The sequence below is a fragment of the Vicugna pacos genome, chromosome 19 (genome assembly GCF_048564905.1).
Source record: "Vicugna pacos chromosome 19, VicPac4, whole genome shotgun sequence".
Taxonomy (NCBI): Eukaryota; Metazoa; Chordata; class Mammalia; order Artiodactyla; family Camelidae; genus Vicugna; species Vicugna pacos.
In genome coordinates this window covers 25,547,310-25,560,049 of record NC_133005.1, presented here as the reverse complement: position 1 = coordinate 25,560,049, position 12,740 = coordinate 25,547,310, and the positions used below count along the sequence as shown (strand labels likewise).

Genomic DNA, 12,740 nt, shown 5'->3' with positions numbered 1-12,740 from the left:
AAAGACTTCTAACAAACAAAAGTCCAGGAACACACAGCTTCACAAGTGAATTCTATCAAACACTTAAAGAGTTAATAACTATCTTTCTCAAACTATTCCAAAAAAATTATGAGGAAGGAATGCTGTCAAACTCATCCTATGAGGCCAACGTTACCCTGATACCAAAACCAGACAAAGCACCACAAAAAAGGGAAATTACAGGCCAATATCCCTGATGAATATAGGTGAAAAAACCCTCAACAAATTATAGATAAGCCAAATTCAACAATACATTAAAAGGATCATACACTATTATCAAGTGAAATTTATTCCAGAGAAGCAAGGATTTTTCAATATCTGCAAATCAATCAATGTGATACACCACATTAACAAAGTGAAGGATTAAAATCATATTATTCTCTCAAAAATGGCGGAAAAGCTTTTGACAAAATTCAACATCCATATATGATAAAAATTCTCAACAAAATTGGTATTGAGGGAACATATTTCAACATTATAAAGGCCATATATGATAAGCTCAAAACTAACTCAATGGTGAAAAGCTGAAATCATTTTCTCTAAGATCAGGAACGAAACAGAGATGCTCACTCTTGCTACTTTCATCCAACCATAATATTGGAAGTTCTAGCCACAGCAATCAGACAAGTATAAGAATAAAGGGTATCCAAATTGGAAAAGAAGTAAAAGTGTCATTGTTTGCAGATGACATGATATTATACACAGTAAACCCAAAAGACTCCACCAAAACTATTAGAATTAATAAATAAATTCAGTAAAGTTGCAAGATAAAAAATTAATACACAGAAATCTGTTGAGTTTCTATACACTAATAACTATCTATCAGAAAGAGAAATTAAGAAATAATCCTATTTATAGCTGCATGAAAAGAATAAATTACCTAGGAGTAAATTTAACTAATCAGGTGAAAGATCTGTACTCTGAAAACTATAAGACATTGAGGAAGGAAATTGAAGACAACATAAATAGGTGGAAAGATACACCATGCTCATGAATTGGAAGAACTGTTAAAATATCCATACTACCCAAAGCACTCTACAGATTCAATGCAATCCTTATCAAAATAAGGCATTTTTCACAGAACTAGAACAAATATTTCTAAAATTTGTATGGAATCACAAAAGACCCTGAAGAGCCAAAGCAATCTTCTGAAAGAAGAACAAAGCTGGAGGTATCATGTGCCCTGGTTTCAGACTATACTACAAAGTTAAGTGATCAAAACAGTGTGGTACTGGCACAAAAACAGACACATAGATCAATGGTACAGAATAGAGAGCCCAGAAATAAATCCACACTTATATGGTCAATTAACCTATGACAATGAAGGCAAGAATTTACAAAGAGGAAGGGACAGGTTCTTCAATAAATGGTGTTGGAAAACTGGACAGCTGCATGTTAAAGAATCAAACTGGACCATTTTCTTACACTATATTCAAAAATAAAATTAAAATGGATTAAAAACTTAAATATAAGACCTGAAATCATAAAACTCCTAGATGAAAACATCGGCAGTAAACTCTTAGACACTGGTCTTAGTAATATTTTTTGGGATCTGTCTCCTCTGGCAAGGGAAACTAAAGCAAAAAACCCAAAAAAACAAATGAGACTACATCAAACTAAAAAGCTTAAGTATGCAAAGGAAACTATCACAAAACAAAATGACAGCCTACTGAATGGGAGAAGATATTTGCAAACAGTGTATCTGATAAGGGGTCAGTATCGAAAATATACAAAGAACTCACACTACTCAATATCAAAAAACAAACAACCCCGTTAAAAAATGGTCAGAGGACCTGAATAGAGACTTTTCCAAAGAAGACATACAGATGGCCAACAGATACATGAAAAGATGCTTAACATCATTAATCATCAAGGAAATGGGAATCAAAACCACAATGAGGTATCTCATACCTTTCAGAAAGGCTGTCATCAAAAAAACAACAAATAACAAGCACTGGCAAGGATATGGAGAAAAGAGAACTTTTGTGCATTTTTGGTGGCAATGTAAATTGGTACAGCCTCTATGGAAAACAGTATTGAGGTCCCCCAAAAACTTAAAAATAGAACTGCCATATGATCTGGCAATTCCACTTCTGGGTATTTACTCAAAGAAAACAAAACCACTAATTTAAAAATATATATGAACAATATACATTCAATGAACAGTAATGTTCATTGCAGCATTATTTACAATAGCTAAGATACGGAAGCAATGTAAATATCCATTGATACATGAATGGATAAAGAATATGCAGTATATATACACAATGGAATACCACTCAGCCATAAAAAAGAATGAAATCTTGACATTGTGACAACACAGAGGGTATTATGCTAAATGAAATGAGTCAGACAGAAAAAGACAAATATCATATGTTTATCACTTACATGTGGAACCTAAAACAAAACAAAACAAAACAAAACATAACAAAAACAGAAACAGACATAGATACAGATAAAAAACTGATGATTGCCAAAGGGGAGTGGGGTGGGGGCTGGGTGAAATAGGTGAAGGGGATTAAGAGGTACAAACTTCCAGTTATAAAATAAATTAAGTCATGGGGATGTAATATATAGCATAAGAAATATAGTCAATAGTACTGTAATAACTTTGTATGGTGACAGATGGTTATTAGACCTATCATGGTGATCATTTTGTAATACTTTTAAATGTCAAACCAGTATGTTGTACACCTGAAACTAACATAATATTGTATGTCAACTATACTTCAATAAATAAATAAGCAAATTAATTAACTTAAAAAACTGACATAGTATATAGCACAGGGAACTATATTTGATATCTTGTAGTAGCTTACAGTGAAAAAGAATATGAAAACGAATATATGTATATTCATGTCTGACTGAATCATTGCGCTATACAACAGAAACTGACACAACATTGTAAACTGACTATACCTCAATAAAAAAAAAAAAAACCTGATGTGGAAATGCAGAAGTTCAAGAACAGCCAAGACAATCTTGCAGAAGAACAGAAACATGAAAAATTTATCCTATTATGTATTAAGACTCATTACAAAGCTACAGTAATTGAAACAGCATGAAATTGGCACAAACGAATAAACAGGAAAAAATAGACACCTCATAACCATATTCACATATAGATAGACAATTGATTAATTATAAAAGTGAGGAATTAAGTCTTTTCAGTACATGATGCTGGGTCAACTGGATATCCATGTGGAAGAAGAAAAACAAAATATGACCTCACAGTATACCCTAAAATCAATTCCAGGTGGACAATGTTGTCAGACTATATTGGCACTAGCCACATTTAATTAAAGTAATTCAAAATAAATAAAATTTAAAATTCAGTGCATCAGACATACCAGCCACATTTCAAGTGCTCAACAGAGGTATCATATTGGCTATCATATTGGACAGAAGATAGAGAATAGTTCCATCACTGCAGAAAGTTCTATTTGACAGCACTATTCTAGAGGAAATTATAGCAGAATATCTTCATGAGTTTAGGGAAAATTTTCTTAAAAAGAATTTTTTAAACTATTTTTAAAATTTATTTATGTATTTATTTTACAGTATTATATTTTTATTAAAGTATAGTTGATGTACAATACTATATGTTACAGGTATACAATATAGTGATTCACAAAATTTTAAACATTATAGTCTATTTATAGTTATTACAGGGAGTTAAATATTTGTAGATACTGACAGGCATATGTAGACTAGAAAAACAAGATTATACGGTATAGCACAGGGAAATGTATACAAGATCTTGTGGTAGCTCACAGAGAAAAAGAAATGTGACAATGAATGTATGTTCATGTATAACTGAAAAATTGTGCTCTACACTGGAATTTTACACAACATTGTAAAATGACTATAACTCAATAAAAATGTTTAAAAAATATAGTTATTATAAAATATTGGCTATATTCCCCATGTTGTACAATACATCCTTGTAGCTTATTTTATACCTGATAGTCTGTATCTCTTAATCCTCCACCTCCATCTTGCCCTCCCTCTTTCCTCTCCTCACTGGTAACCACTAGTTCCTTCTCTGTATCTGTGAGTCTGTTTTTTTTCTGTTATATTCACTAGTTTGTTGTATTTTTTTAAATTCCACATATAAGTGATATCTTACAGTATTTATCTTTCTCTGTCTGACTTATTTCACTTAGTATAATGCCCTCCAAGCCCATCCATGCTGTACCTGAGAAACTAATACAACATTTTAAATCAACTGTATTTCAATTAAAAAGCAAGCAAGCAAGCAAGCAAGCAAGCAACCAACCAACCCACCCATTTAAAATATGGGCAAAAGAACTGAACAGACATTTTCCCAAAAGAGGAAATGCAGATGGCCAACAGGAACATGAAAAGTTGCTCAATGTCACTTATACCAGGGAAATGCAAATCAAAATCACAATGATATCATTTCACACCTGTCAGAATGGCCATCATCAAAAAGAATACAAATAACAAATGTTGGCAAGGATGTGGAGAAAAGGGAACGCTTGTACACTGTTGGTGGGACTGTAAATTGGTGTAGCCACTATGGAAAACAATATGAAAGTTTCTAAAAAACCTAAAAATAGAACCATCATATGGCCCAGCCGTTCCATTCCTGGGCATTTATCAGAGAAAAGCAAACATATTAATTCAAAAAGATACTTACACCCTGCTATTAACAGCAACATTATTTATAATTGCCAATATATGGAAGCATCCTAAGTGCACATCAATAGATGAACAGATAAAGAAGATGTAGCATATACATATGCAATGGAATACAACTCACCCATAAAAAAGGATATTTTGCCATTTGTGGCCTTTCATTCACTATTTTTTTCATTTCAAAACCCAGAATTTTATAACTGGCATAAACATTTCCATTGCATCAAAAACAACAAAGTACCTAGAAAAAAAACTTAACCAAGGAGGTTGCCTATACTCTGAAAACTGTAAAACACTGATGAAGGAAATTGAAGATGATACAAAGAAATGGAAAGATATCTTGTGCTCTTGGATTGGAAGAATCAACATTATTAAAAGGGCCGTACTACCCAAAGCAATGTACAGATCCAATGCAACCCCTGTCAAAATATTCATGACATTTTTCACAGAACTAGAACAAACAATTCCAAAATTTATATGGAACCATAAAAGACCCTGAACTGCTAAGGCACTCTTAATGTAGTTTTTTTTTTCTTTTTCTTCTTTTTGTTCTCTTTTCCTAAGGTTTGATGATTAGAGAACTTCCTTTAACTTTTGTTGTAAAGCTGGTTTGGTGCTGCTGAATTCTTTTAGCTTTTGTTTATCTGTGAAGCTTTTGATTTCTCCATCAAATCTGAATGAGAGCCTTGCTGTATAGAGTACTCTTGGTTAAGTTTTCCCTTTCATCACTTTAAATATGTTGTGTCACTCCCTTCCGGCCTGTAGAGTTTCTGCTGAAAAATCAGCTGATAACCTTATGGGAGTTCCCTTGTATGTTATTTGTTGCTTTTCTCTTGCTAATTTTAATATTTTCTCCTTATCCTTAATTTTTGTCAATTTGATGACTATGTGCCTTGGTGTGTTTCTCTTTGAGTTGATCCAGTGAGGAACTCTCTGTGCTTCCTGGACTTGGGTGACTGTTAAACAGAATTTTTTTTAAAGATGCTAACCATAAAAGAAAAGCTTGAAAAATTCAGTTAAATTAATTTAAATTCAAATTTAAATTAGGAAAGCCTTTTCAACAAATAACACTATAAAGAGAATGAAAATGCAAGCCACAGAATGGAATAATAGCCAGGTCTAGGGTGAGGCAAGTGAGGTACTAAGCTTGAACACAAATTTTTAAGGGGGCACCAAAAAAAAGCCCCTTAGTATTCAAAACAAATAAGATGTTAATGCAATATTTTTTAAAAGAAAAATTAATTTAAAAAATCCATGGTGAACAAAATGTCAAAACTTTAAATAAAGATAGGTATCAACATTTCTGATTTTCCCTTTGCCTCAGGCTCCAATATGATTTGACAGCATTGTGGAAAATGATATTTGCAGTATATACATAACAAATGTTTATAATATTTAAAGATAGCTTACAGATCAATAAAAATGTCAGACAATCCAACAGAAGAATAGGGTCAAGACCTGAAAGGTATTTCACAAAACAGGACATCCATATGTCCAATAAATATATTAAAAGGTGCTCAAACTTCATTAGCCATCAAGGAAATACAAATTAAAATCAAAAAGCATTCCACTACTCACCCACCAAAATGGCTACATGTAAAAGACAGACAATACCAAGTGCTGATGAGAATGCAGAAAAAAAACAGAACTTTCAGACATGGCTGGTGGGAGTGTAAAAATGATACAACTACTCTGGAAAACTGGAAGTATCTGTTAAAGCAGAACTCATACATATCCTATAATTCAGCAATTCTACTTCTAGATACACCCAGTAGAAATGTATTCATATGTTCAGAAAAAAACTGTTCATAAATGTTCCTAATAGAACTATTCATCACACTTCGCAACTGGAAACAACCCAAAAGTCCATCAATAAGGGAAAAGATAAATAAGTTGTAGTATATTAATTCATGAAATATAACAATACAGCAATGAAAATAAAATATTACTACATGCAATAACATAAATGAATCTTATGAACCTAATATTAAGCAAGAGAAGTCTCACATCAAAGTACATACACACATATATAACCCCTTCCCCCCTAAACAGGCAAAACTTAATTATGGTGTTAGAAATCAGGGTAGTGGTTATTCTTGGAAGAAAGGACTTAAAAAGGACATGAAGGGGCCTCTGGTTGCTAGCAGTGCCCTATTTCTTGATCCAGGTTCATTTCCTGGGTGTGTTCATGTGGTGAAAGTTCATCAAGCTGAAGACATTTTTGTCCAACAGAAACAGAAAATTTTTCAAAAATAACTTTACTTCGAAGAAAATAAAAATGTGTCCACTCCATTCAGGAGCCCAGGGAAGAGGGAGATCAAGATTTTAAAAATTAAGCAATCAAATGAAAAAGTCAGCTGTCACTATTTTCTCTTTCTGATCCAGCTCCCTTCCCTCAGGTAAGGAAAATACTTTGAGTTGTCATCTTATCTACAAGTAAGGGGGGCTAGTCTTTGTCTTCCCATTTGATGCACAGGAAGATTGCAGCCCTGAGCAAGTCAATGACTAGATTAAAGGCCTCACATGCTGTTAGAAGTAGATGCAGGACTAGAAACTGGTTTACTAATTCCTACTCCTGAGCTTGGTATACCAGGGCCTGCTGCTCCTGTGAGTCAGGCTACCTGATGACAGTGAAGCTCCAGTCAGTTAATGCATTCACTAGGGTCTGGTAAATTTTTCTGTGTCCCTAATTTATAGCGATGCTTAAGGTAAAGAAGGCCTCCTAATGTATTTCACAGTTGAACTAACCTAAAGCAGATACCCCCAGTGAGTCATCACTGCATACACTTCCCTGGAAGAAAATGTCAAAAGATGCGACTATAAGACATAAGGAGGCAATTTTAAGTAACAACTTTTCTCCCTTCTAAGAGTCCAATTACTGACTGTATTGAATGAGGCCTGATGGCACTTGAGAGCAGAACAAACCAAAGAAAGAGCAAAACACGTAATGCCTATGATCCTGTCTATGACGACTACTTCTAAATAAATGAAGGGTCACCCTTCTCATCCTTTTAAGCAAGATTTAAATTGTGGTGTGGAATGTTTTGAATTTAGTACTTTTGCTCCAAGCTGATTCTTCTTAAAAACACCTGAATATAAAGAAAGAAATATAAGCATGGGTCTGAGGAACAGACAGAGACAAAATTGGTGGCTGTCTAGCAGGCAATTTATGTCTGGATCCTACCTTTGTGGGGGCCATCAGAAGGGCTTATGGAACTCTCCCCCTCTGCAATGACCCCATTCTTCTTCCTTTTCCTCAAGATAGCTGCCCAACGAGCAAAATGCATACCTTTCAGGGTTCTAGGGATTACTTTGGCTCCCAGACCCAGCTGCACAGATATTTAAATTGGATACAGACTCTAGCTTTACAGTTCTTCCCAATTTCCTCCCCAAAATCTGAATAATATTTCCCTACCCAGCTGAAGTCAGTTTTCTCTCAAGCCATGACCTTTTTTTTTTTCTTTTGGTACATTTTCCCTGAACTGTATTCTTTCTTATCTCAATCAAAGATGACACCCTGCCACCATCCACTGCCCTTCATTCCCAACTGACATCTGATCTTTTTGGTTCCTATTTTCCACTTTTCTTCTATAAGAACTCCTCACTCTTTTTGACTAGTGTCTCGGCTCTTTTGCCCAGCTCTGAACATTTGGCTCGTTTGCTTCTCCATGCCGGACTGTAACGGCGTCTTTGCTAGAATGCTTACCCATATACAGAAGTGCTTAGAAGAGAGAAATATTCATGGTGTAACCAAAAGACAACAGGTTTTATGTTATTTTAATTTTGAAATTCCCCTAGACTGTCTTGAAGAACCGGAAACAGCCTGTTTCCCAGATTGCATTCCGACTCAGAGCCATTTACACAAAATGGGGGTTACTGCACTTGAAAGTAAAACAGCCAATTAAAAATAATTGTCTTGATTTGGGTTTCACATTTCCTTATATCCTTGAATATTTTCAGGGCTCCAAAGCAATAGAATCTGGTACGTGGTTTCCTTAACCCACAGGTCTGCTTTTCAAAGCCTAAACCCGACAAAGACTGAAACCAAATACTTAAATCCACAATTTACTTCTTTTGAGGTAAGACTCGGTCTCCTTTCTACATCTGACTGACAGGATGTTTGAGTGACCAAATCAAAAGGCTATAATGGGCCCCCCATTCCTGGTAATTACCTTTGCATGGGGCCGTCCTGCTGAGGGTTGTGCCCAAAGTGAAGCCATCAGCATTAGTGCCCCGATCCTTAATGAAACCCCTATGGCTTAAGCAAAGGAGATGCAGACGCATGCCCTACCTTCAATATGAGTGACAATATTTTCCTTTATTTTCAGCAGTTTGACAAAGGAACTACTGTAACTTCATGCTTCCAGGGTATGGTTCCATTACTCCCTGGACGTGTTCTTCATATCATCTGATTTATAGGTTCATTGCAACATGGCTGCTCCCTCCGTGAAGGTTCTCTTTTTCTACACATATCTCAATAGAGCTCCACATTTGTGGTACAGTTAAGGGCACAGATCTGCAGCCTTCTCTTCTCTGGTACTACATACTTCTCAGCTACCTACATACAAGGCATAGACAGTGGCCAGCTGCTTTTACAAGATTTTAGATGTTCAAATATTTAGGAAAATTTTGCACCCGAATATGAAACTGTAATTATGAAACTCCAGTTAGTGGGATGTGCCAGGCAAAAATCACTTAGGAACTGGGGGCTTGAGGAATTTTTACTATAGAAGAAACAAACAAACAAAAAGTAGAAGATGAGGAGGAGGAAGGAGGGGAGAGAAAGGAAAAAGAAGTGGGAGAGAAAGGAAAAAGAAGTGGTAGAGAAGGAGAAGAAGAAGAAATTGAGCTCATAGATCTCATACTGAGCATGGATATTGTACCATACCAAAACACCCACTGAGAAAGAGATTTCTTCTTCTCACACTGGGCTTACCTCTCACTACACAGGGCCCTGTCCCAGGAGTCGTCAGAAGCAGCTCTCTGCGGTCAATGATAGATAATTCCAGATGAAAAGAAGGGTTCTGAAATCAAGATGTTTTTAGATCAATGGTTCTCCAAGTGGAATCCAGGGATCTCTGGTGGGTCTGCAAAGATTCTTCCAATCGTTCTGTGGGCTGGGTCAAAATGCAAGGCACAGAAGTGTGTTGAGTGTTTTTTTTTTTTTTTCTCTTTGAAACATATTTTCCACTAGGGATTTCAATAAAAACTTTAGAGCATCAAAACAAACATGTTTAAAGGGAGCTACAAATAATCACAAGGATTCAGCAAAAACACCGCAGAAATGTTTTTTCATTTGCTGGCTTGTTTATTTAATCTGGCAAATAGATGAGACTCTTTTGTTCTGCTCAAGTAGTCTAAGGACTAAAAATTTTGAGACTTACCAGTCCAAATGAAAAGATGAACCTTGCAAAGGACACTTTTTTAAGAGGAAGAAAGGCAGGTCCTTTCTTCCCTGAATTTCCCATTTCCCAGTGTCATTTACCTCCGAGTCCTCTCTCTCTGCACTCCTTTTAGCTCAGTGCCCACAAATCTGAAGTCAGAAGTGGCCACTACCAAGAAGAACGCTTCTCTGTCGCTACAGCTGTCTTTACTCAGGTTTCTCTTCCAGGAAGCAGGAGTTCAGGTGTGGAGTGAAGAAAAATGTCAATTGCAGCTGCAGCTTGGGAAGATCTGTTTTTCCTCATCCCAGCCCCACAGCAAGAGTTAACCCCAGGAGAGCCTGAGCTGCTGGAGAGGAGTTTTGTGAGTTACCTAATGACCTAATTGCTAGCCACAGAGCACAACAAAGCTGCCAGGCCTTCTAGGCTGTTCAGATGCCATGAGATACAATTTAGTACTTAAGTCTAGGTCTGCCTTTCTCTAACGGAGCGACATGCACATTCAGCTATTTGTTGGACTGATTTGTACAGTCAGGGGTTCTTAGAAGACTTTCAAAACAGATGAGCTGCCTATACCACAGGTAAATAGTGTGGAAGCTGTAAATTAGAATGGACTTGGAAGCCTCTAATTGGATTTTGCTGAGGTATTTGCAACCCATTTACCTATTCGGATAATTCTGTCATAGGTACAAAGTGCTCTCTGATAAATCAGATGCCACCCTTAATTTTCCAGATGTTGTTAGCCCTCTCAATCCTTTGGTGCAAACCCACCCAAGAATAAAGAAAAAGGATGTACTTCTCAGCTTGCTTGATAAGGTGAAAACAATTTGTTTGCTCTTTGAATGAACTGACTGAAAAAGAAAGGACGAAAGGAAGAAAAAGAGAGAGAGAGAGAAAGAAAACATTTGCATGTAATTTATTACATACCTCTCTGGGACTCCCTGGTTCTTGACTCTTTCAGCTGAAGATTCCCTTTTCCACAGTCTGCAGAGGCTCAAGGACTTAGCCTGTCAGGGAATAATACTTTGTTGCCTGTTACTGCAAATTGGTTTAAATAGGTTGTCAAGATGCTGTAGCTGTGACCAAACCCCTGATGGAGAGGCGGGGCAGCACATGCCACATAAACATGCTCATGTGTTTCTCTGTGGATACCCAATGGGAAGGGTATTTGCCTTTCTGGAGAAACTGGAGGTTCGCTACTGCATTATATGGTATCACAGCCCTAGAATCTGCCTCATGTAGGTCAAGTCCATGAACCCAACTTCTGGAGATCTATGTTTGATATTTATTATGACTAATGTTTCTAGATCTCTCGGGTATCGCAGAAAGAGGATCAGAGTATCAGAAGACCTGGTTTCAGCTCCGACTGCCACTTACAAGCTCTAGGATTTTAAGCTACTGTATCTGTCTTCTCTGAGCTTCAGTTTCTTTATCAGTACTGTGGGTAAATAATATTCTCAATGGAGATACTGGAAAGTAAATTGAGATGATAGTATGCAAAGTGCTCCGTGCATGTGAACTGCATATGAATCTGAGGGATCACACTGTGGCAAAGGATGACTCAGCCTTGAAAGAGGAGGACCCCACAATTATAATGGGAGCCCAGGGAACAGGTTCTGTGATTGCCAAGTACCCCATCTTACTGCAGCTTTTTGGAAGATGTTTGTTTTTAAGGTGGAATAGTGGAAAAGGCACTGAACTGGAAGTTAGGATATCACTGTTCTAGTCCCAACCCTGGTAACAACAGAGCTAGATAACTTTTGGCAATTCATTTAATCTCTTTATGTTTGTTTCCTCACCTATATAATAGTGATATTCGTATTTTCTCTTTCTAAAGCTTAGTATTATTGTGATGCTTAAATAAGATAGGGTCTATACAAAAAATATATATGAAACACATTCAAATATAACTTATTTTGGTCAAAAACTTCAAAACAATCCTGCCAACCTAGTAGTGCCTAATACATTCTGGAAGATGTGTCTAAAACTTAATTTAATCCTGTTTCTGTGGTTGACAAGAATGAACTGTAACTGGCAATGTCCCCAATGAATTCACTCAAATAGCCAGTCCCTTGGGTTCTGCCTGTAGTCCTTGAATGGCAATGAAAAATAACATCAGGAAATGAGCAAAGGCTGAACTCCAACTTTTCTGAATTTCCTGTGAATGCATGGTTGAAGCTTCTAGAGCCAGGCCTATGTCTTTGGTGGCTAGAATTGAGAATTCCTTTTGGAATCAAAGGGCTTCAGGAGATTGCTCCCTGCTTTGACTTCAGCATACAGTAAAGCAAGTCAGGGGGTCCAGGAGGCAGTAACAGGATCAATCTTGCAACTTTGGGAAGCTTAAGACAAAGTCCCACCCTCAAATCACTGACCACTCAACCCTGTAAACACTTACTTTCAACAGCAGCCAAGAAGGAGAGCCATCCTCTCTATCAGACTTTTCATTTCCCTCTCTATCCAAGAAAATACCTGTAGAAGAAAGTTAGGAGAACCCATGTTTATTTATTTTGTTTTATTTTTTGTTTTGCTTTTTCTTCCATGACCCAGCATATTGCAGACCTTCCCTGGGTGAACAGATTATGGGAGAGGCTTATGCAGCAGGCTGTCATCTGTGAGGCACTGTAGCCCTACCCTTTTCATATAGCAAAGGGCTACCTGGAATGTTCCTCCCATTATGGG

At 36.6% G+C, this 12,740-nt stretch overlaps 1 protein-coding gene across 1 annotated transcript in view; it reads right to left on the bottom strand.

The window, feature by feature from the left end:
- Positions 1-9,792, bottom strand: part of ASIP (agouti signaling protein) — a 77,561-nt gene extending 67,769 nt beyond the window's left edge. The window contains exon 1 of the mRNA XM_031687582.2: positions 9,617-9,792. The gene's annotated coding sequence lies outside the window, so the exon portion shown is untranslated. The remainder of the gene's footprint in view (positions 1-9,616) is intronic.
- Positions 9,793-12,740: the final 2,948 nt, after the last annotated feature.